The sequence below is a fragment of the Pan paniscus genome, chromosome 21 (assembly GCF_029289425.2).
Source record: "Pan paniscus chromosome 21, NHGRI_mPanPan1-v2.0_pri, whole genome shotgun sequence".
Lineage (NCBI taxonomy): Eukaryota > Metazoa > Chordata > Mammalia > Primates > Hominidae > Pan > Pan paniscus.
Genome location: NC_073270.2, coordinates 56,259,999 through 56,282,489, shown reverse-complemented (window position 1 = coordinate 56,282,489; position 22,491 = coordinate 56,259,999). Strand labels below are relative to the sequence as shown.

General features: G+C 42.0%; 1 protein-coding gene across 1 annotated transcript in view; it reads right to left on the bottom strand.

Annotated features, from left to right (window-relative positions):
• PTPN1 (protein tyrosine phosphatase non-receptor type 1) overlaps positions 1 to 22,491 on the bottom strand; it is a 74,756-nt gene that overhangs the window by 51,244 nt on the left and 1,021 nt on the right. The window lies entirely within an intron of this gene.

The window sequence follows — 22,491 nt, the reverse complement described above, 5'->3', positions numbered from 1 at the left end:
CCAGCCTCACCTGACCTATCTTCTTGGTTACAGTGATGCCCGACTGAACCTTTCGGAAGTGGTACATCAAATCTTCCTTTCTGGGGGGGGCAAGGGTGTCCCTTCCTGCTGAGAAGTGAAACAGCAGCCACCAAGTCAGGGACAAAAAGCCTCATGTGAACAAGCAAGGGGCCTCCAGCTCTCGACGAGCCAGCTGAAAAGAGCGGGCTTCTACATGGAAATCCCTTAGTCTGCATCTTCACTGGCTAGCAATTGAAAGCTCTTGCATTTCAGCAGTGTTTGGCTGAGGACAGAAATGGGGTACAGGCTGAGTGCATCCAGGCTGGGGGCGGGGGGCAGGGGGCAGTGGGTAATGTGATGTCTCCCGGAGATGAGAGCTCCCAAGACATGTTGGAAGCCCTCTGTACAGTTATGTACTGCCATGAAAAGGTCTTATCTGAAAACTAATCTTAAATAAGAAATATAGTCAAGGGAGGCAATGTAAACTCTAGAGGCTGTTATTTTCTGCAACATGATATACAATGGAGAATTAGATGGAAATGCGTGTATGGTTTACAAGATTAGTCATCTGGGATTCTACAACCTCTCATAGCAAAATTAGTATGTAATAACTCTGCCACAACATTTAGATTTAGAAATTCGCTAGAACACCTCAAAAAAACTATATATTTATTTCAAAGTCAGGAGAGTCTGATAGGATATTCAGTTGTAGACCAGAGGCAAAAACCCTGGTCAAAAGCAGAAAAAAAAAAAAAGTGATATTAGAGGAACAAAACAGGGCAATACCTGCAGACCCCAGGAGAAAACAAAAGGGGATAATGAAGACAGCCAGGCCCAAAAAGTGTTCCTGGAAGCTACTGATCTCCAACCCAGCAATTCCAGCCTAATCCTATTTCTCAGGGCTCTAATCTATGCCCTGCATACCTGGACCCAGTCTGTACTCCAAAATTCATGGGAACGAAACTTAATTGGAAATGATAAAACCAATTCCAGTGCCAGGATTGCAGGAAAAGGGATCTATGAACACACACCCACCCACACATAGACAGACACACACATACCCCATCGTCCACATGGAGCCCAGAATGTTTTTTATTCATACAATCATTATTATGTATAATATTAAATACCATACATACAAATCATTATCATAGATAGTTCTATGGGGGAATTACATATTAATTGGAATACTGCAGGTATATTGCAGATTATATAGGTTCTACGGACTCATTTGGGATTTAACCACCATTCACAACACGGATTCTACAGGACAATACAATCAGAGCTCCAGAGAACCAACTTTCCAACTTTTCAAGCATGACACATTTGTGCGTTAAGGACTGTCTGTACTTTCATGCTTGATTACCGTTTTGACTCTATGTCAGCCAAAAAAGTCCATCTGAGCAACATTCGCTGAACCGACCCAAAGAAGATTTAAGGGGACACTCTGTAAATAATAAACTGTGAACCTCACAAGCTAGGTACTCCATGACATGTAAGACTAGCCATGGCTTTTACCCAAAGCCTCTCGATTTAAAACAGATTATATGAGGATATTTAAAAAACAAACTCATGGACACAAAGTTTTGCCACAAAAACCTGCTGTTCTATTTTGCAGGCCATTGTAGTTAGTTTTTCAGCTGTTTGTTAACATCTCTATCATCCATCCTCTTCAACTGGCATTGGTAGGTTACAGATCTCCCCTTAAATACAGAGGTAGAAAGTACAACTACAGACAGATTCCATACCAGAAGACGCAGTTTATTACTAGTCTGCAGCCAATCCCAGGTCACAAGGTGCACATGTGGAGAACCACAGGGCTACCATGGTTACCATGCGCGTAGCCAACACCACATGCCCTGCAGCCTTATAGGGAAGTAGCCCTAAGATCCCACATGTCAGTAATTGCTAGTGATAGCCGTGGTACCACTAGCGGGGAGAGGATGGTAAGCAGAGAAGCAGGACGAAGAGTATGGCCGTGGATGGGGACTCAATAACACACAGAGAGCGACCGGGGGCTAGAGCAAGCACAGTGGAGCCCAGCATACTGGAATACAAAGGCTCACTACTTCCCACATTGTCCACGACAGCTTCTATAAGACTCCCTGCCAGGCACAGTGGCTCACGCCTGTAATCCCAGCACTTTGGGAGGCTGAGGCAGAGAGATCACCTGAGGTCAGGAGTTCGAGACCAGCCTGGCCAACATGGTGAAACCCCATTTCTACCAAAAATACAAAAATTAGCTGGGCATGGTGGCGGGAGCCTGAAATCCCAGCTACTAAGGAGGCTGAGGCAGGAGAATAGCTTGAACTCGGGAGGCGGAGGTTGCAGTGAGCTGAGATTGTGCCACTGCACTCCAGCCTGGGTGACAGAGCGAGACTCAGTCTCAAAAAACAAACAAACAAAAAAGACTCCCACCAACAACCCCGCCTTGAAGGTTTTATTTCTACTTTGTCCTCAACTGTCCCACCTCTGGCCTTCAATCTCATTAAAAGGCATTTTTATGTTTAAAAACACTCAGTAAATAGAACTGAGGATTCAGAACCACAGTCTAAACGAGAGAAGCAGAATGAAAGCCGGTGAGTGTGGTGGTCTGGAGAGGAACTACCTACTCTGTTCAAACTCAGTTACTCTGATGACAGGCAATCAAAGGCTCCAGGAAAGTAGCCCATCAGAGGAAAGACGCTGGACCAGGAGAAAAGGGTTCCCTTCAGGTCCCAGGTCTGCTCTGGGACCACTAATAAGGCTGGGTCTCAGTTCACTTAAAAAACAATCCTTGGCCAGGTGCAGTGGCTTGTCCCTGTAATCCCAACATTTTGGGAGGTCGAGGCAGGAGGACTGCTTGAGCCCAAGAGTTGTAGACTAGCCTGGGCAAAATAGCGAGACCCTGTCCCTACAAAAAATAAAAAATAAAAAAACAATTAGCTGGGCACAGTGGTACATGCCTGTAGTCTCAGTTACTTGGGAGGCTGAGGCAGGAGGATCATTCGAGCCCAGGAGGTTAAGGCTGCAGTGAGTTTTGACTGTGACACTGCACTCCAGCCTGGGTGACAGAGTGAAACTCTGTCTCAAAACGAAAAAAAAAAAAAAAAATTGGCCAGGCGTGGTGGCTCACGCTTGTAATCCCAGCACTTGTAATCCCAGCACTTTGGGAGGCCGAGGAGGGTAGATCACGGGGTCAAGAGATCAAGACCATCCTGACCAACATGGTGAAACCCCGTCTCTACTAAAAATACAAAAATTAGCTGGGCATGGTGGCATGTGCCTGTAGTCCCAGCTACTCAGGAGGCTGAGGCAGGAGAATCGCTTGAACCTAGGAGGCGGAGGCTGCAGTGAGCCAAGATCGCGCCACCATACTCCAGCCTGGTGACAGAGCAAGACTCCATCTCAAGAAAAGAAAAACAAATTAAAACATTTTTTAAAAAAGCAATCTTTGCTCCAAGTCATTTACTGCAAGGGGTTTTACTGTTAAAATAAGTAACAGAAAGTTCACTGCACACTGTGAAATTAAGTGCTTTTATTCTAAATTCAATTACATTCACGTAAAGTTCCAGTTAAAACAAACCTAAAAAAAAAAAAAAAAATCAGCCAGGCACAGTGGCTAAGGCCTGTAATCCCAGCACTTTGGGAGGCCAAGGCAGGCGGATCACCTGAGGTCAGGAGTTCAAGACCAGCCTAGCCAACATGGTGAAACCTGTCTCTACTAAAAATACAAATATTAGCCAGGTGTAGTGGCGCCCGCCTGTAATCCCAGCTACTCCAGAGGCTGAGGCACGAGAATCGCTTGAACCTGGGAGGCGGAGGTTGCACTGAGCCGAGATTGAGCCACTGCACTCCAGCCTGGGCGACAGAGCAAGACTCTGTCTCAAAAATAATGATAATGATAATAATAATAAATCAAATATAGCAAGAAGCCAAACCAACACTAAAAATCCCTTTTTCACAAGAACAGACATGTCATCAGCTCAAAGCTATAAAGCCCAACTTGCCTAGTCAAGAACAAGTGTTTGACTAAGTTTATGTTTATATCTTCCTTCTCTATTCAATTAATACCATTCATTTCACAAAGATCCAGGAGATGGGGGAAAGTTGAGACCCACAAATAACAGAATAATCTTCAGGGCTGAACTAAGGATAATATATTAAGAAAAAAGTTAAAAACAAAAACAATGATTTGGTTTCAGACGCAAAAGTGTCATCTGCTCAGAACTTTTGCTATAAACTTTCTGGCAAGATCAAAATCTCAGGAAATTCCAAACCAGTAAAAGTCTAAAGTAATTTCCTAAAATTACTTAGGAAAAATGATCTAACTTTGGAGACCCAAGCATGCTCCTCCCATTGTCATCCAGTTTTTACTTTTATATTGGACTACCAAACCCACCACAAAATCATAGCTAACAAGAGCTTTGCTTCCTGCAACTTGAAAAATCTCTGGCTTTTAATAAATGCCTCTATTTCCTGTCAGCACTGGTCAGTCCCAGCTACAAAACCTACGAAGTTTGAATGAGAGAGACTCTCTCATACCACTGATGTCTCTCATACTTGGCCAGCACACTGGAACACAAGACTAATAAGCCACAGGGAAACTACCTCTCCAGAGTGGCATGGTCTGTGCAGGGCATGGAGGCAGGGCCAGCTGATGAAGACATGGACTGCTTCGAGATAAGACTTAGCTCCATCGAGCATTAACATAACTGGGATTAGATCCACTGAAACGAAGTCCAATTCCATGCAAGGCACCATGAGGGAGCCACCAAGCATTACACACAGTTCTCACTGAGAAATGGTATACAATCTCACGGGGGGAAAACACCACATACAGAAAATTACTATAAAAAGGAACAGAGAAAACAAAGTGTAAAATCTAAATTGATCCTGGGTAACACATGGTTCAACACAATATCATCAACTCAAAGCCTCCCTAGCAATCACGGTTTCCAATTCATGAACCTTCTAAACAGCATTCTCATCTATTCATTCAGGAACTACTTATTGGGTATTTTCTTTCTTTTTTCTTTGTTTTTTTTTTTAAGATGGAGTCTCACTCTGTCACCCAGGCTGGAGTGCAGTGGAGTGATCTCAGCTCACTGCAACCTCCACCTCCCCAGTTCAAGTGATTCTCCTGCCTCAGCCTCCCAAGTAGCTGGGACTACAGGCACCCGCCACCACGCCTGGCTAATTTTTGTATTTTTAGTAGAGACAGGGTTTCACCATGTTGGCCAGGCTGGTCTCAAACTCCTGACCTCAAGTGATCCGCCCACCTCAGCCTCCCAAAGTGCTCGGATTACAGGTGTGAGCCACTGCGACTGGCCTTGTTGGGTATTTTCTATATGCCAAACACTATATATTGGGTACTAAGAGACACAAATGACTAGAACAAAAGCAGCCCCGCCCTTTATAAGATTTGATAGATTACTTGGCAATAGGTAAGTAAACAGGCTATTACAGAGCAATGCGTGTTATTACAGTATACTCAGACATGGTGCTATGAAAGGAGGCCTTCAGAGGGCCATGGGAGGACCTAGACAAGGCAGTTAACTTGGACCTGTGGAAAGGGGAAATCAGAGAAAGCTTCCAAGAAGAAATGTACAAAATGTGACTGGAAAGAAGAACAAGAATCAGTTAAGTAAAAGGTAGGATATTCCAGGCAGAGGAAACAGCATATGCAAGGCTCCATGAGAGGCAAAGACCACCACAATTTCAGGAACAAAGTGCCTCTGAAGGCTGTCCCATAGTGCACAGTGTATGTGTGCACACTGAATTCAAGGGCCGATGCTACATCCTGGGTGAGTGAATGAGATGGCTCAAAAAGAACAAAAGGGCTAAATGAAAGCAGCAGATTGGGTAAACCCTGTAGGAACTCCTCAAGTTGAGGAACAAACAGAGATGACACCGATGAGTAAGGTCTAGGACTAGCTAGAGAAGCAGGAGATATAAAAGAAAAGGAAAAAATAGAGTTATTAAAACAGGGAAGGGAATATTCAATATGCAAATACAGGTCTACCACACTGAACTGCATTAAAATTAGGATGCAAAATATCCACTGTATTAGTAACAAGGAAGCAGATCTTGTCAAGAATTATTTCAGGCCAGGTGCGGTGGCTCACACCTGTAATCTCAGCACTTTGGGAGGCTGACGGGCGGATCACTTGAGGCTAGCCTGGCCAACATGGTCAACATGCCAACAAGCCTGGCCAACATGGTGAAGCCCCATCTCTACCAAAAATACAAAAAATTAGCCAGGCGTGATGACAGGCACCTGTAATCCCAGCTACTCAGGAGGCTGGGGCAGGAGAATCGCCTGAAGCCGGGAGGCAGAGGTTGCAGTGGGCCAAGACTGCGGCACTGCACTCCAGCCTGGGTGACAGAGCAAGACTCAGTCTGGAAAAAAAAAAAAATTATTTCAGTGGCTTGGTAGCATAGAGCCTCACTTCCCTGAAAGATAAACACACAGAGTGACTGGAAGATGAACGATGGGCAGAGTGACCTATTTACTTCAAAAATTTCAACCAGAGAAGGAGAGTATAAAGCAGTGGCTGGAGGGGCCGTCTCGGCTGGAGGAAGCTGAGAACGTTGAACTGGCATACATAAGATGATAATAGGGAGGGCCTGGGATCCATTCCTCGAGAGTCACCAACCCCTTATTGCAAGATGCCTTGAACAGGTGAGATGGGAAGGGGTCAGGAGCGCAGACTCTAGGAGCAAAGGCTCCTTTTCCCCTGTGAGAGAAATGAGGTGAAAGGATGGCAGGTAAGCTTTAGATCTGATGGCCAGATGCTGGGGGAGACAGATTTGGGATTAAAGACTGGATTTCTAGGGGCTCAATACTGGGGGATTTTTTTTCCAGCAGCACTTAGGAGCCTGGGCCCAGGAAGACAAAGGCAGGGGAAGAGCCTGCTCCAGGGCTAGAGGTGGTAGGTAAGAAGATGGACACAAGTACAGTGGAGAGGCAGCATCTAAAGTGACTGACCACAGTCTCAGATGCATAAGGAGGGAAGTGAGGAGGCTGCGGTGGGGGGAGGAGAGAAACAGCTGGAAAGCTGAATAAAGGAGAAAACCCAAACTAGAGAAAGCAACTGAGCAAGGGAATCTGGCAGCACAGAGGCTGTAACTAGAGAGCAGAAGGTCTGAGCTTAACAGTAGGTCAAAGGTAGAGACTATCTCAACTGCCAGGGAAGGAAATAGCTGGAAGAGAGGAACAGGAAGTTCCCTGGGACATGAGGTGATGATGCTGGGTGGGCTGCCCAAATGCACTGACATGGGCCAGGGGTGACAGAAGCCTTGAAATGGAAAGACAGGTTGTGAGCCAGGTAAACTAAGGGGAGTAGGGAATGCTGCAAACGGGCCCATTTAAAATACAACTAAGCTGGGCATGGTGGCTCACACCTGTAATCCCAGCATTTTGGGAGCCCGAGGCGGGAGGATCACTTGAGTTTAGGAGTTCAAGACCAGCCTGGACAACATAGTTAAGACCCTGTACCCCACCAAAAAAATCATTGAAAATAAAATTAAATTAAATACAACAACAGAAGGCAAGCAATTAAGCAATTCCCCACTATGGCAATTTATTGACTAGAAAGCTTAAGTCCTAAGATACATACATGCATACAAATACATACAGTGAAAGAGAGAATCTGCACGTGCACACACACACACACACATACACCCTATGTGCTCCCCTGCACCCCTCAGGCATTTTCACTCTCCTCTGCAAATCAGAAAACAAAAGCATAATCAACAAACTGGGGTCTTCTGCAGAGTTTGGTCTTCTATCCAGGATGCCTTTTTATCACTCATTATTACTCACCCCCTTCTTCAAAACTGCTGCCTCCCCCTGCGACAGTGGCCATGTAACGGCTACACTTCAGTGACTCTGTCAAGGAGCTTATGAACTATGGTTCTTTTACCCCATATATCTACTTCTGCCACATGTTCCATGGTATCCACTCAGTGACACATAAATGACTCCAAAAGAAAACTAGAAAGAGAAAAAAAAATCTCATCATTCAAAAAAATAGTCAATATACCTTTTTATTCTCCTTTGTCATCCATTTTTAAGGAAAACCTTTCCCCTTTCCCCTTTCAGACGTTTAAATGATTTGTAGTCAACAACTATCAAAAAACAATCATCAAAAAAAAAAATCAAATCCAGGACTACTTCTGTATATAATCCTCATAGCTAGAATTAGAAACAGGAAAAAAGGGGAGATGTTTTCACAATTTCAGTGGTTTGCAGACAGCTAGTTCTGCTATCTATGTGGCATATATGGCAGAGAGACTGCTTCTATATGGCAAGGGAAGAATTTAATAAATGTGTGAATGGTAAACGGGGAGCAATCAGGAAATCATTCAGAATTAATCAACATAATTTTTGTATTTAAATTTAAGTAACCAGGCCAGGTGCGGTGGCTCACGCCTGTAATCCCAGCACTTTGGGAGGCCGAGGCGGGCGGATCGCCAGAGGTCAGAAGTGCGAGACCACCCTGGCCAACATGGTGAAACCTTGTCTCTATTAAAAATAACAAAAATTAGCCGGGTGTAGTGGTAGGTGCCTGTAATCCCAGCTACTCAGGAGGCTGAGGCAGGAGAATCGCTTGAACCTGGGAGGCGGAGGTTGCAGTGAGCCGAGATCGTGCCATTGCACTCCAGCCTAGGCAGCAAGAGCAAAACTCCATCTCAAAAATAAATAAATATAAATAACCATAAAAATATCAGAATCTGTAATCATATCTGAAGTGTTACAGTGCCTAAAAATTCAGTCTTATCACTTAGCCATTTAAAAGTAAGATAATTATCAGTACACTTGAGTTTTTTAATAAGGTACTTGACTTGAAAGAATCACTCAAAGCTATCTGTGTACTGAGAATTGCTAATAAGAGCACATAGGCTGGGCATGGTGGCTCACGCCTGTAATCCCAGCACTTTGGGAGGCTGAAGTGAGTGGATCATGAGGTCAGGAGTTCAAGACCAGCCTGACCAACATGGTGAAACCCTTCTCTACCAAAAATACCAAAAATTAGCTGGGCGTAGTGGCAGGCGCCTGTAATCCCAGCTACTTAGGAGGCTGAGACAGCAGAATCGCTTGAACCCAGGAGGCGGAGGTTGCAGTGAGTCGAGATTGCACCACTGCACTCCAGCCTGGGCGACAGAGCGAGACTCCACCTCAAAAAAAAAAAAAAAGACCACATAATGGGATAAACCAGCCAACATCATTGAAAATATCCCTTAAAATTCACAACAACTAAATGAGACCTTTATTCTCATAGTGGCGGCTGCAAGTCAGTGAACTAGGCACATGTTTTCAATATATTTCTAGTGGGAAGGCTAAAACTTGAAGATTCTTTTAAAAAATCTTTACATATTAAAATATAATTTTTTTTGTACAAATCAAAGATTATCTGCATACACACTTGGATAAAAGTTATCACTTCACTTCAATGAATCCTGTACTGCCTGCCTACTAATTACTGTGCACTGTTGTTGGTGTTCTAGGGCTACAAAATTTACAATGAAACAAATATCACCCTCCTGGAGAAGACACCTACACAGATGCCTTCACTAACTGGTCACATGAGCTCAAGGCCATGATGGAATAACCTCCACTAGGCTACCCTTCTGGAAGCGTTTAGAGGCCATATGGCAGTCGAGGTTAAAAGTAATGGCAGAGGAAACATAAAAAGGAAGAGAGGAAAAATATATACAATAAGAGAATAATGCATATGCATTGTGTGAGGGGGTAGCGGAGAAAGAGGAAGGAAGTGAAATATGATCTCACCCTTTCAAGCCTAGGTGACACTTAATATGAACAGAGACGGACAAGAAGTCAATCCCAGATTAGGGAGAGACTCAGAGAATATACAGGCTCACTCCTCCTTGCCCTTCAGAACTTCAACTAGATATTACCTTTATACACTATCCTTTATTTGTTTTGCCTGCTCCCAATCCCAATTAGATACCTTTTCCTGAGCATCCCCACAGCACCTGGAGCCTAGGCCTGTAAGAGCTCTTATCACTGTGAACTGAGATTATCTTTATTCAGCCACTTTGTCTGCTGGACTACTGAACTTCCTAAGGGCAGGGACCAAGTTTGTCTTCCTCACCACATATCCCAACTGCCCAGCACAGAGCCTGGTACCTAGTAGCTGTTCATGTATTATTTTTTGAATGACTTAATCAACAGACACTGGCTGCAAGGAGCTTACAATCTAGACTAGATAAGCAAATGAAAGATTGACAAAAAGCTTCAGAGAAATTGGTCCTGAGTGGTTGGTTTTAATTTCACATACACAAAAAAGTATAAAGCAGCCATGCTGTCATGCCATATGATCCCGGAGTGCTAAAACACTGAGCTGGTTTTGTCCTTTTGGGAAGGGTTCTCTGAAGCTTCGGAGCATTCTCCGAATGTTCTATATTTAAACACCCCACCACCTACCAGATGCTTCCCTGGACGTCCTCTAACAACATGGTCACAACCAGATCACCATCTTCTTTGCACACGTTCCTTTTCCTGTGTCCCCACCTTGGTGAGGGGCTGCATCTTCCATCTAGCTATTTCCCTAATCTGGAACATTCCTCCCGTTTCCTCTTCTTCCCCTTCCCCCACATTCAATAAATCACCAAATCCTCCTGATCTGAGACGGTAAGGCATAGAGATTAAAAATACAAATACCTGGCCGGAGGCAGTGGCTGATGCCTGTAATCCCAACACTTTGGGAGGCCGAGGCGGATGGATCACCTGAGGTCAGGAGTTCAAGACCAGCCTGGCCAACATGATGAAACCCCATCTCTACTAAAAATACAAAAAAAAAAAAAAAAAAATTAGCCGGGCATCGTGGCAGGCACCTGTAATCCCAGCTACTCGGGAGGCTGAGGCAGGAGAATCACTTGAACTCGGGAGGCGGATGTTACAGTGAGCTGAGATCATGCCATTGCACCCCAGCCTGGGCAACAAGAGCAAAACTCTGCCTCAAAAATAAATAAATAAATGCAAATACCTTTCCCTCTGGAGAAAGGTACAAAACTTAGGACAAAGACCTTGACTGGGTTATAATGGTAAAGAATCATCCTTATCTATTGCTTGTTCTAATTTGCCATACACAACATACCTCTATAGAGTAATAGGTGTTCAAGAAGGATCAAAGAAAAAGCATGTTCTACAACATAATATGTACTTTTGTTGCTAAAAGGGAGAGACCTTTAACAAGATACATTCCTCCCTGCAATGTATGTATTTATTTTATTTTATTATAGCTATGAGGATAAGGTAGAGCAACCATTTAGTCATGAAGTTGGACACATGACAAATGGTATCACTCCTGACCAAGTCACAAAGCAAGTCATTAAAAACCTTACTTCGTAGCCGTCTCAGTGCAAGCATATTTGGTCAACTCATTCTTTTATCAGCTCCCATTAGGCCCACCCAATGTAACTTCAAGTTGGTCATCAAAAATAGTTCCTGGAAATAACTGAACATGGGACAGAAATACAGCCACACTCAGTTGCCTGAGGTGGGAAAAAATGGTGGTGGCTTCTAACTTCCTCAAAATAGCAGAAGGAGGCTGAGGATAAAGAGAAAAGAGGAAGGGCGGGAAGGGAAGGAGTACCTGGCCAATGATTTTATCCTAGACTTTACTGTCAAGGGCACTCCCTCAGGCCACCAACCCTTTAGCCCTTTGCTTCAATTTTATCTAACGATAATATACCAAATACCTACAAGGCCAAGCATCACATAACATTAACATCAAGCTTGACGAGAAAACTCAGCTTGGGGTAGGGGTTGCAAACTCAAGTGCTAGGTAGTGTACACCGACAAGGACAGTGTGACCCACTGTGGGACTGTGGTAAACTCTGCAACACACACATGTACATCCGAAAGGAGTTGTGTCCCTCAGTCCAGCAGACCACTGCCAGTGTAAGCTCAGACGGTGTGATTTTCAGATTTTTCAAGAGAGGCCAGAATCCAGAGTTGCATGTCATTTCTCCTGATTCATTTATAAACAATGGCACAAATTAAACTCTTCTCTTTTTTAAAAAGCATTGCGTGAAGCAAGCAAAATATGACTGTGGGTGGCCAATTTGTGACATCTAGGAAAGAGGTTAGAAAACTAGGCAAAGGTCAAAAACTACAAACTCTCTCCTCCTATGTCCTAATAAATCGGGGAGGCTTAGCACAATCCCCTGTCTCTCTTCACAGCCATGTATGTGGAAGCTGAAGCAGTGGCCACACTGCCATAGTGCTATTGTGAAGCTGAATCCAGGACACAGGAGAAGACTGAGGGTCTGGGACCTCATTGTCCCCCTGAAACATTTCCTGCTGTTATAGACCAATTGACAGTATATAATAAACAGCACTGCATGTAAAGGACTTTGCACAGTGCCTGAGGCACAACACAGAATTCAATAAATGTTAGCTATTAGTGGGTTTTATCCTGAACAAGGGTAGAACATGCAGCAGACTGTTTCTCTCTCACATGGAAGATTTTTTAGTCCAATTACAAAATCCAACATTCCTCTTTAGACAAAAGAAGAATTTCAAAAGGAACTACATTCATCCATGTGGCATTCAGGAATTTTAAAATATAATGTGACTTATGCCCCCACAGGGCATTTTATTATTTTTAAGGAAATAATGGGTTTTTTTCAAGTTTTAATTTGAGTTAATATGAAATTTTAAAGTTCTGTCCCACTTTTAGATTAGGGGGATCAGGCACAGTCATATAATGCTACCATATCTAGCATGAGTAAGGCATGAAGCCCCAATTTTTCCAGAAAGATCACCCCACCCTCTGGTCTTCTCCCGTGACCATGTCTTTGTAGAAAGTTACATCTAGGTAATGCTATATGGCTGTCTAGTCTAGTCTAATGACTACATTTTACAGATCCTGTATGCAACTCCTCAAAATCCCACAACAGTCAAAGGCAGAGTCAGAACCCAAACCCAAGTCTTCTTCTTCCTGAGTCGTCTTCTTCCATGACCTCACATGTCCCCTCCTGTGAGTGCACATGCTCAGGGTGGCTGCTTCAGGGGAGCAGGGCAGCTTGAGACTAAAGCTCTGAAACACAACTGTTCTGTGTGAAACTAACCAGTACTGGAGACAGATACAGGCACCTACCCTTAGGAGCAAAATGTTCTATCAAGCAAGGGCACAGGCTGGGGAAGGTTTCCTATACACAGCCCAGCAAAGCCTTGCTTCAGTACATTGCAGGCGTGGTCATAATCTTTTACAAATCCTCTAATATCAACTGTGCCTTTTTAACCACTAGCTTGGAACAAGAATTTCATACTTGTATGAAAGAATATAATTTACTTGCTGGAAAAGTAGAAGTGTCACAAAGCAAAGAAATCACTGAATTTTTTTTTTTTGAGACAGAGTTTCACTCTTGTCGCCCAGGCTGTAGTGCAATGGTATGATCTCGGCTCACTGCAACCTCCGCCTCCCAGATTCAAGCGATTCTCCTGCCTCAGCCTCCTGAGTAGCTGGGATTACAGGCATGTACCACCACGCTCGGCTAATTTTGTATTTTTAGTAGAGACAGGGTTTCACCATGTTGGTCTGGCTGGTCCTGAACTCCGGACCTCAAGTGATCCACCCACCTCGGCCTCCCAAAGTGCTGGGATTACAGGCGTGAGCCACCATGCCCGGCCGGAATCAAAGATTTTTAAATACTGTCACTATGCTTCCAACTGTCCAACTTCCAAAGTACTGAGAAAATATTTTTTGAAATGTAGCCAAGTATAGAATATAGACTGTGTCCTACATTCAAAAGTTGTCTTTCTAGAAAGCATGTTTTAATGGCAAAGGATACAAAGCAAGCTGTAAAAAGAGACTAAAATTAGCTCAAACCACAAATAACCTAACATACTTATCACTTCCTTATGATCAACCTACAAAAATCAAACTTTAAAGGCACTTACAAAACTAAAGGTGGGAGACCAACTGCACCCTTTAACTTCGCTATACCTTTCCTCCTTCTAACATGGACCCTGGCACATAAACACTGCCAAACGATGACACTGTATTAATGTGAAGGCAAGCACCAGGGAAACTACGGGAGCACAGTTTTGCCCTGTAAATAAAACAGCATGTACCATGCAGTTCTTAAGTGGTTAGAAGGGTAACTACCTCCTCAAACTGAAGATGGGAAATGCAGATGAAGGCCCACACCCATCTTCAGCTGCATTTCACAGACAGCTAAGGACATACCACGCTCCCACTTCAAACCAAAATATTCTTCCATCTTCTAAAGCCATCTATTTCCTACTTTCAAAAGCAACATCTTCCAAGTCTATTGGGAAACCAAAAGTTTGTTACCATTCGAGTAGTGGAACAAGTTGCAAAATGAGGCTTAGTTGACAAATATGTATTCATGGGTAAAAAAAAAAGGCACTGGGTTTGTTAAACTACATCTACTTTTTCAGTGATTCTCTCTCTGAGTGTATTAACTATGTCTGGTAAGTTTTGTGATAAATTTTTTGGAGAAACTTCAAGCTCACAAAGGATGAAAACAAGTGGTTAAGGATGAGTACAGAACCTACCAATACCACTGTGCACACTCCAATACTGTTACTCAAACTTTCAAAAGCATTTTCATTAGCAGGTAGAGAAACAGGGGCAAGTAGCAGACCTGGGTAGTTATTTGTGGTGTGAACAGACCAAACAAAATACTGATAATGGCACTAATATTCCTAAGATTTATTCAAGAAAAACTGTCAGTAAGACATGAAGGAATATTTAGAAATGCTCAGAAATGACACCATGATAGGTACATAAAGGGCCCATTGAAACCCAGCATTCTAGGGATGTGGATTCTCAAGGAATATTCAAGAGCAACCTTTAGGTGTGGCTAAACCAGGTTGTATGCTGGGGACTGCTCCAAAAATTTGGTTTTATGCTTGTATAAACCTGATGAAGCTTAATGTAACTTTCTGATCTTGGCCCCATTCTGCCTCACCCCCCCTCGGAGGATGATCCTTAACACTATGGCAACAGGGAGGTGGCGTCCAGGTAGTAGAGAACAAAATAGTAATGCCCTTAATTCAAAAGTGCTGTCAAGATACAGTTCAGTTCAGAGTAAAAACAACAAAGCAAAACAATGACAACAACAACAACAAACCAAAAAATGATATATTCTCTCCCTGCCCCCGAAAAAAAAATTCACTGGGTACCTTCTTAGAGGCCTCTTTTCTCTGTGCAAAAGTTAGCCACAAAAATATTTATGACTCAGTGACGGCGTATTTTCCCTTTATCCTTACAGAAGCAAACTAAGCCCTGACTATTTGAAAAGTGAAACAGTAGTTAACAGCGACAAATGTTCAAACATCAAGGAGAGTTAAAGCTAATTTACCATGTTATGCTAAATGCAGTTTGCTTATTTGTTCTCTTGAGTGAAGTTATATTCAGGATTGACTTCATCCTTAGACATTTTTAAGTAACCCACGTTCTTAAGAGAACTCTATTTGGAATAATTACTTGATGTTCACTTTCCTGTAAGAAATTCGCAATAGTGTACAATCCTGTAACCGGGGCCCATCTGGATAAAAATTAGCTAAGCTGTTTGCTGTAATTTAACGTAGTGACTTTTAAGTAAGATTCTGCAAAAGGAAGAGAAGTGCCAATAAAAGATCCATTAAGAAAGGAAAAAAGTCGAAAAACGTTTCTTAACAGAGACAAGGGAAGAGTTTTCCTTTTCTAATCACTAAGAAATTTTTAAAAATTATTTTGAAAACCTAGTTTTGCTATGCTCATCTTATCTTTGCAAGTGATGTTGCTCACCCACAAAAGCCACAAACACAGCCAAGGCTTCCTTCTTCATCTGTAAAAGTAAAACATACCTCAGTCTCTAGGAAGAAACATCTGAAAAGTAAAGACTTCGAAGGAGACAGGGACACAAGCCTACTTGGGATCCAAAACTTTACTTCAAGTGGTTAATCCTCAAGAAGGATTTAGAATTTCCCAGCACTAGATTCAGAGTAGTAAAGAATACGTTTATTTCCCAGAGAAAATGCAGACCTTAAGTGTCCCTTTGCCATGTTTACTCTGAGTCCATATTACAGAGCTGACTTCAGAGCACTAATTCTATCTAATTACCATAGGGTATCCATAAAACCTTACTGCCTTAGTAAAACCATAAGCACTCAGTAAATCGAACGATGTCATACGTTTTTCTCTTAAAAAAAGGACTGGGCCGGGCACAGTGGCTCACACCTGTAATCCCAACACCTTGGGAGCCTGAGGCAGACAGATGGCTTAAGCCCAGGAGTTCAAGACCAGCCTGGGCAACACAGCAAAATCCCATCTCTACTCCAAAAAAATACAAAAATTAGCTGGGCGTGATGGCACATGCCTGTAGTCTCAGCTACTTGGGAGCCTGAGGTGGGAGGATCACTTGAGCCCAGGAGGTGGAGGTTGCAGTGAGCCAAGATTGTGCCACTGCACTCCAGCCTGGACGACACAGCAAGACCCCATCTCAAAAAAAAATTATTAAAAAAATAAACTTTAAAAGGACTGAAAATCATTTATAAGTACTTGGTATTATTTTATTTGTAGTGTGACTTGTACCAAAGCCCAGAGATCAATAGATTTGATGGCTACAGTTTTCTTTGGCTGTTTCAGGGCAGGAGGGAATCTTCCGTGTGAAATGGTCTTATTTTCAGTTTTCATACAATCAAAATTTACAAGCTGTCAGCAAGATACTCATGATTATGTCAAGCTGCTTTGAAAAAGGAGAGGGCAGCAGCTATTAAACTCTAAAGACCATTTCTACACAAAGTAAAGCATTATTTCTAAAATGCTGGAGACTTAGGTACTTTCTTCTCAAATATGGCAGATGTGTAAACTATCATATTATTCAAATGAAACTTAGACCAGATGTAGGTTTCTTCCTAAAATTACAACATAAAGGGCAACTATTCTTTGCGTACCTAGTTAGGGTTGAAGCTTTCGTAAATTCTCAAGAATCAGTTCCTCTATCTTTTACAGGAAAAGCCACCCAATTGCTACTTGAGAGAAAAACTGCAAAAGCATAGCGTAAGTGTCAGGGCTACTCATTTTCCACATTACCAAGTCAAATGAACTCTATTTATCAAAAACATTTCATGCCCCTCGGGAAAAAACACCCCATTCTTTTGAGTTGTTAACTATACTCACAAAGCTCCTATAAACTTTTGAGCCTAATCGTACCCAACCACACCTTACAAAACTGAGTAACCGCTGCAGTTTTTACAAGGATTATTTAGGAACATTAAATTGTGTTTGTGAGTACATTAAGGATTTTTATTACTTGACCTGAACTTAATGATCAGTTAGTCCAGGATCATTTTTACAAGGGAGAAACCAAAACCCAAAGAAAGTAAGGGACTCACTCAGCACTGTTAGTATGACAGCTGAGACTACAACTATACCCAGACACAGGGGACACTAGAAAAAGCAAAACATGAAACTACTCTCTTGCCCCTAAGGGTGGTCTGATCAAAGGCCAAAGAATGTCATTACCATTTACAGTTTGAAAAAAAAAAAAATCAAAGACTTGGTAACAGTCGTTATTTTATGGAGAACTATATTTTATATCCCAAAATCAAAAAGTATTTTATGAACCAACCACATGCAAAGGCCCGCTAGAAGGCTTGTGAGAACCAGTCAGGAGGGATGAGGGAAGAGGAATTCAACAATTCTTAGAGAGACAAACATATTACCTCCAAGTTGCCTGTAAAGTTCACCGTAGGCCAAGCACAAATTTATTGTTATATTTAAAGCTTCTGTGAAACAAATCAGTGGTATCAGCTTCTACTGGCTAAGAATGCCAGCCTTTCTTCCAAAGCCACTGCAGCAGGCAATACTAAATTACCTCATTAGGCCATGACTCAAAACGTGGTGGGGCCTTCTCCCAGAGTGACCTCTGCTATTGGTACTAATGTGGGCTAATCTATTCGTTTCCATCATTGCCCCCCCTAGAGTGGGAGCCAGGAACATGTTTTGTACATCTTTATACCATCAGGCTAGCAAAGTACTGACCATCAATTCAATCCCAACTCTTGTTAGGTTAACCTACTCTGTGCCAGGAGCAGAGGACTTCAAGATGAATGAGAAAGATACAACAGGTGGCCTCAGGAAGCTTGGGCTCCATTGGAGATAGACCTGGGATATAAAGTAGCAGCTACAGCTGGGCACAGTGTCTCATACCTATAATCCCAGCACTTTGGGAGGCCAAGGCAGGAGGATCACTTGAGCCCAAGAGTTTGAGACCAGCCTGGGCAATATAGTGAGACCTTGACTTTATAAAAATTAAAAAAAAAAAATGTTTGTAAAGACACAGCTACAGTGACAGCAGGGCTTTAGAAGAGATATGTGCCAGCTTGTATGAAAACACACAGGTGACGGAACAAAACTCTGGTGCAAGGAAGCACACATTCGAGCTGGAAGATGCAAGCTAGATTGAACGGGAGAGGCATCCTCAACAAAGTGCTCAGCAATGGTATAGAGGAATGAAGGGCGAGGATGAGTTTGGAGAACGCTGCCCTTTCTTGTCTGGCTAGAATGGAAGCCACATAGGAGGGAAGGACTGGAAGCTGGCTGCCATGCTAAAGAGGAGTTTGGACTTTACAAGTGTTATGAAAGAATCAGAAGTAGTTGCACAGAGGAGTGACAGACTCAGATCTGGTTTTAGAACAATGAATTACTCTAGTGATGATGGGACCATATTAACGGGTAACCGGCTTCACTCATTTCTACAGTGTGAAACTAGAAACCATTGCAGGCTCATAAGCAACATCTGAGAACCTAGACTACTAGTGTGGTGGAAAGGATGCCATAGTGACCAACCAGTGAAATGTGGCAGAGGGAATCACCAACTACTCCAAAGTCCCCAGCCCTCCTGGATACTCAAAATGTGAACATGGAATGGCTGGTGCCAAACTACATCATCTGGGAACAATGACCCAGCTAGAATTCCAATTTTCCTGAATATGGGCAGCATAAAGTAACATGCCCAGCCGATTTGCCAGTATTAGTTGTTACCAGAAACAAATCAGCATAAACACTGTAGGGAGGAATGCCAAATTGTGCAAAATATATATAGGCTCAGGCAGGCCTCAGAAAAAGTACCTGCTCATGCCTGCAATCCCAACTTCAGGAGGCCAAGGTGGGAGGATCGCTTGAAGCCAGGAGTTCAAGACCAACCTGGGCAACACAGCAAAACCCCATCTCTATTTAAAAGAAAGAAAGAAAGAAAAAGCAGTGCTAGGAACAAAAATTGCCAAAAGGATTCTGTAATCTACAAGATCACAAGACAGTTTTCTTTAACAAAGAGAAAAGGGAAAGAATCACAAAACAAAAGGCTGTTATTTCAGTAGCTAAGTCAAAAAACCTCCACAGGAAATTTCTTATTCATTTCCACCGTGAAATTCAGTACACATTCAATTACATTATTCAATACCAGGTATTTTAATAGGTTTTGAGGAGCTATTCAAGATAAAATGCAAAATGGAGGAGAAGTAACGGCAGATAACTTGCAGCTAAGAAACAGCGGCATTACCATTATCCCCCAGCTGACTTTTTAGAACCACTGGTTGGTTTACTTACTTCCAAAAACACCAAAGTATTCCTATAAATATGCCAGTGATGTCAAATAACAATAGCAAAAAGTTCTTTCCTTCACTATTTCTACTTGTGCTCCCAGTTAATCTAATATCAGTCCAGACAATTACAAAGGCATTTACACCATTTCCAAAGTACTGATCAGACACCTAAATTTAGTTCACTCAAACCAGGGCTAAACAAGAACATTTAGATCTAATGGGTCACTCAAGATGACTAGAACTTCCCAGTCTCTCCATGTCATTTCCGTTAGTCTTTTTTTTTTTTAAGTGAAGTGAGTCATAGTGTATAGATCTTTCTCCTTTGCATAAAATAGTTTTTTTTCCTCTGAAGAAAATAGTATTTAAATAAACATTATTGGCAAATTTTAATATTCATCTTTTTGGAATATAACAACATAAGCTGTATATCAGTAAGGAATTTTAGTGAACTATTGTTACAACATGGTTTTAACCTAGTCAGGCATTAGATTGTATTTCATAATGAAAACAGCTATAAAAACAAATGTCAATTGGAAGAGTGGCCCATTTTACAAAGCCTGCCTCTAACATGAATAAATCTTGCCTTCATGTCACAAGCTATTATTGCAGTCCCCTTTATCTGAAACAATCAAATCATTCACAATGAAATATAGTGAGTGGTGTCAGAGAATCAAAGAATTTACAGACGAGAAAACAAGCAAAACACCGGACCCAACCCCTCTTAAACTACAGATGGAGGGGAGCACATGAGCTATTCTTTTCATTCACTCAACCCTCTCTCCTCTCATTCTAGCTCAGTAAAATCAATCTCTTTTCCTCATCTGGGCTCATTCTCTCCTCTTAGACAGCTAGGCCCAATCAAGCAACCAGATGATTTGAAAGTGTTTAAATGCTAGAAAACAATGTTTAAAGCCATCTATATACACTATCAAAGCTGACTTTTTATAGACCTAGATGCTTATTAGCATCTATGCTATTCATTAGCATTAAAGATTAAAAATACGGTTATGCTCACTTTATCAAACTGACCTAGCAAAGAATCTCTGCCTGAAAAGTTTGTTTTCCAAGCTGCCACATTCCTCAGCACTCAAAAGTCCTCTTCACTCTTTGTTCTTTTCCCAATAGTTTTCAAGCTTTTACATCTTTTTGTTCTAATCAGAAAATAAGTTAGAATAACTGACCTGCTTACCAAGTTGTAAGCAAAAATTACATTATTCTCTGATCACAATAGGCTAGGCAAGCTCAAAGTATGACTTTGTATAAGGCTGCCCTCATTTCAACATGCTATAAAATATTAATTTTTTTAAACTTCCATTTTCTATCAATTGTAAACACATTTCTTTGAATCCTTGAAAAATAATGGTTTTGGTAAAGCGATACACACCTTGGAAAGTTAGCCACTTTAGACTCAAGATCATCTGAACTCTGTTTCAGAAAACGCTACAGTTGTATGACAAAGAGCTACTTTTACACTTAGGAGAAAAGCTTCTGATTTCAAGATCTTAGAAAAGAAAAATATCCATACAGTGGAGGTGAGAAAAGCTGGCCCTGACAATTCTCTAAGACCAAAAGAAACTACCTCAGGGAATGTGGCAATCCATTAAGAAGCAGTGAAAATCTCAACACCTTCACTAACTTGTGGGGTTTAATTGTGGCAGAAAAACTTAAGCACAATGAGGGAAATGAATTGAAGACTGACACACTCCATGCTAGTTGCATGCTGAATACAATTTTAACCATGCTTGGGTGACAGGTCAACCCACTCTGGCTTAAAATTGTAAGAAATAAAATTCAACTAAGAACTAAGTTACAATACGTATTTCTTGTTGTCAACTCAGTCAATTTCAGTGGAAAAGACTTCTCTCCACAATGCTTCCACTGTGATGGGGTGTATCATAATCAACTCCAACACTTCAGACCAACAATTTTCATTTAAAGCCACTTTAGACTCTACTGCATTAAACTGATGCAGAAAATCTGTCTACACAGTCTCAAAGTCCCTTATGGAATTCATTCAGCTAATTCAGAGACCAGATATGGCATACAAATTTTATATACTGATCAATCATACTTATTAGTATACAGATTACAGTGGTTAGAAATATTAGTCTAGCAGAAACTAATATACACACTACAGTCCAAATAAAAAGAATCCTGTCAAATAAGCTTGATGTAAATCCACATGAAAATCAAGGCTGCCAAAAAAAAAGGCTTTTGTTAGTCAGGCATACCAAAGAACTGCTTAAACCTTTTTTCCTTTCTAAGCGGAGCTCAAAATAGATTTTAATACTACAGCTGATGGATCTCACAATTTGCCTTTTGAGCCTATAAGCTGAAAACAGAATCATCTGCCGTCTCCCTTTACACAAGTAACAAAATCTCTCTATTCTGTATATCGCTTATTTAAGATACTGTGCAAGTGTGGTTTTAGTTAATCTTAACAACCCCCGCAATGACATTTAATTGGGAGTATGTATTTTATTCAGCTGCTTGTGAAAGGAAGAGCTCTTTGTGTTTTTAACTACTTGTTTTATAGATACATGAGAAACCCGACTTTCCTAACTTTTTAACACACAAGGAGATGACTCCTAAGACAAGGTCATCTCTGCCACGACCAAAGACTAAGCTGCTCATTGAGGAAAGATGCTATTTTAGAGAGGGTTAAAACGTTAACCTTCCTGAGTCCCTGCCTGAAAGGATAATATCATGGCCCCAATGGAGTGGGTACCGCAGGCCTCCTGGCTAGAAGGTTCTTTAGCCCCATATTCTCACGGCTTTCTGCTCCTCTTGGTTCAGCTCACAAAGCAAATGTCTCCTCCTTTGACAGGCCTTCCCTGATCCCCTTCTCTAAGACAGCCGGCCTTCTATGCAGTCACCCTGTACCCCGTTAGGAAGTCGTTCTCTTCACAGCACCTGTC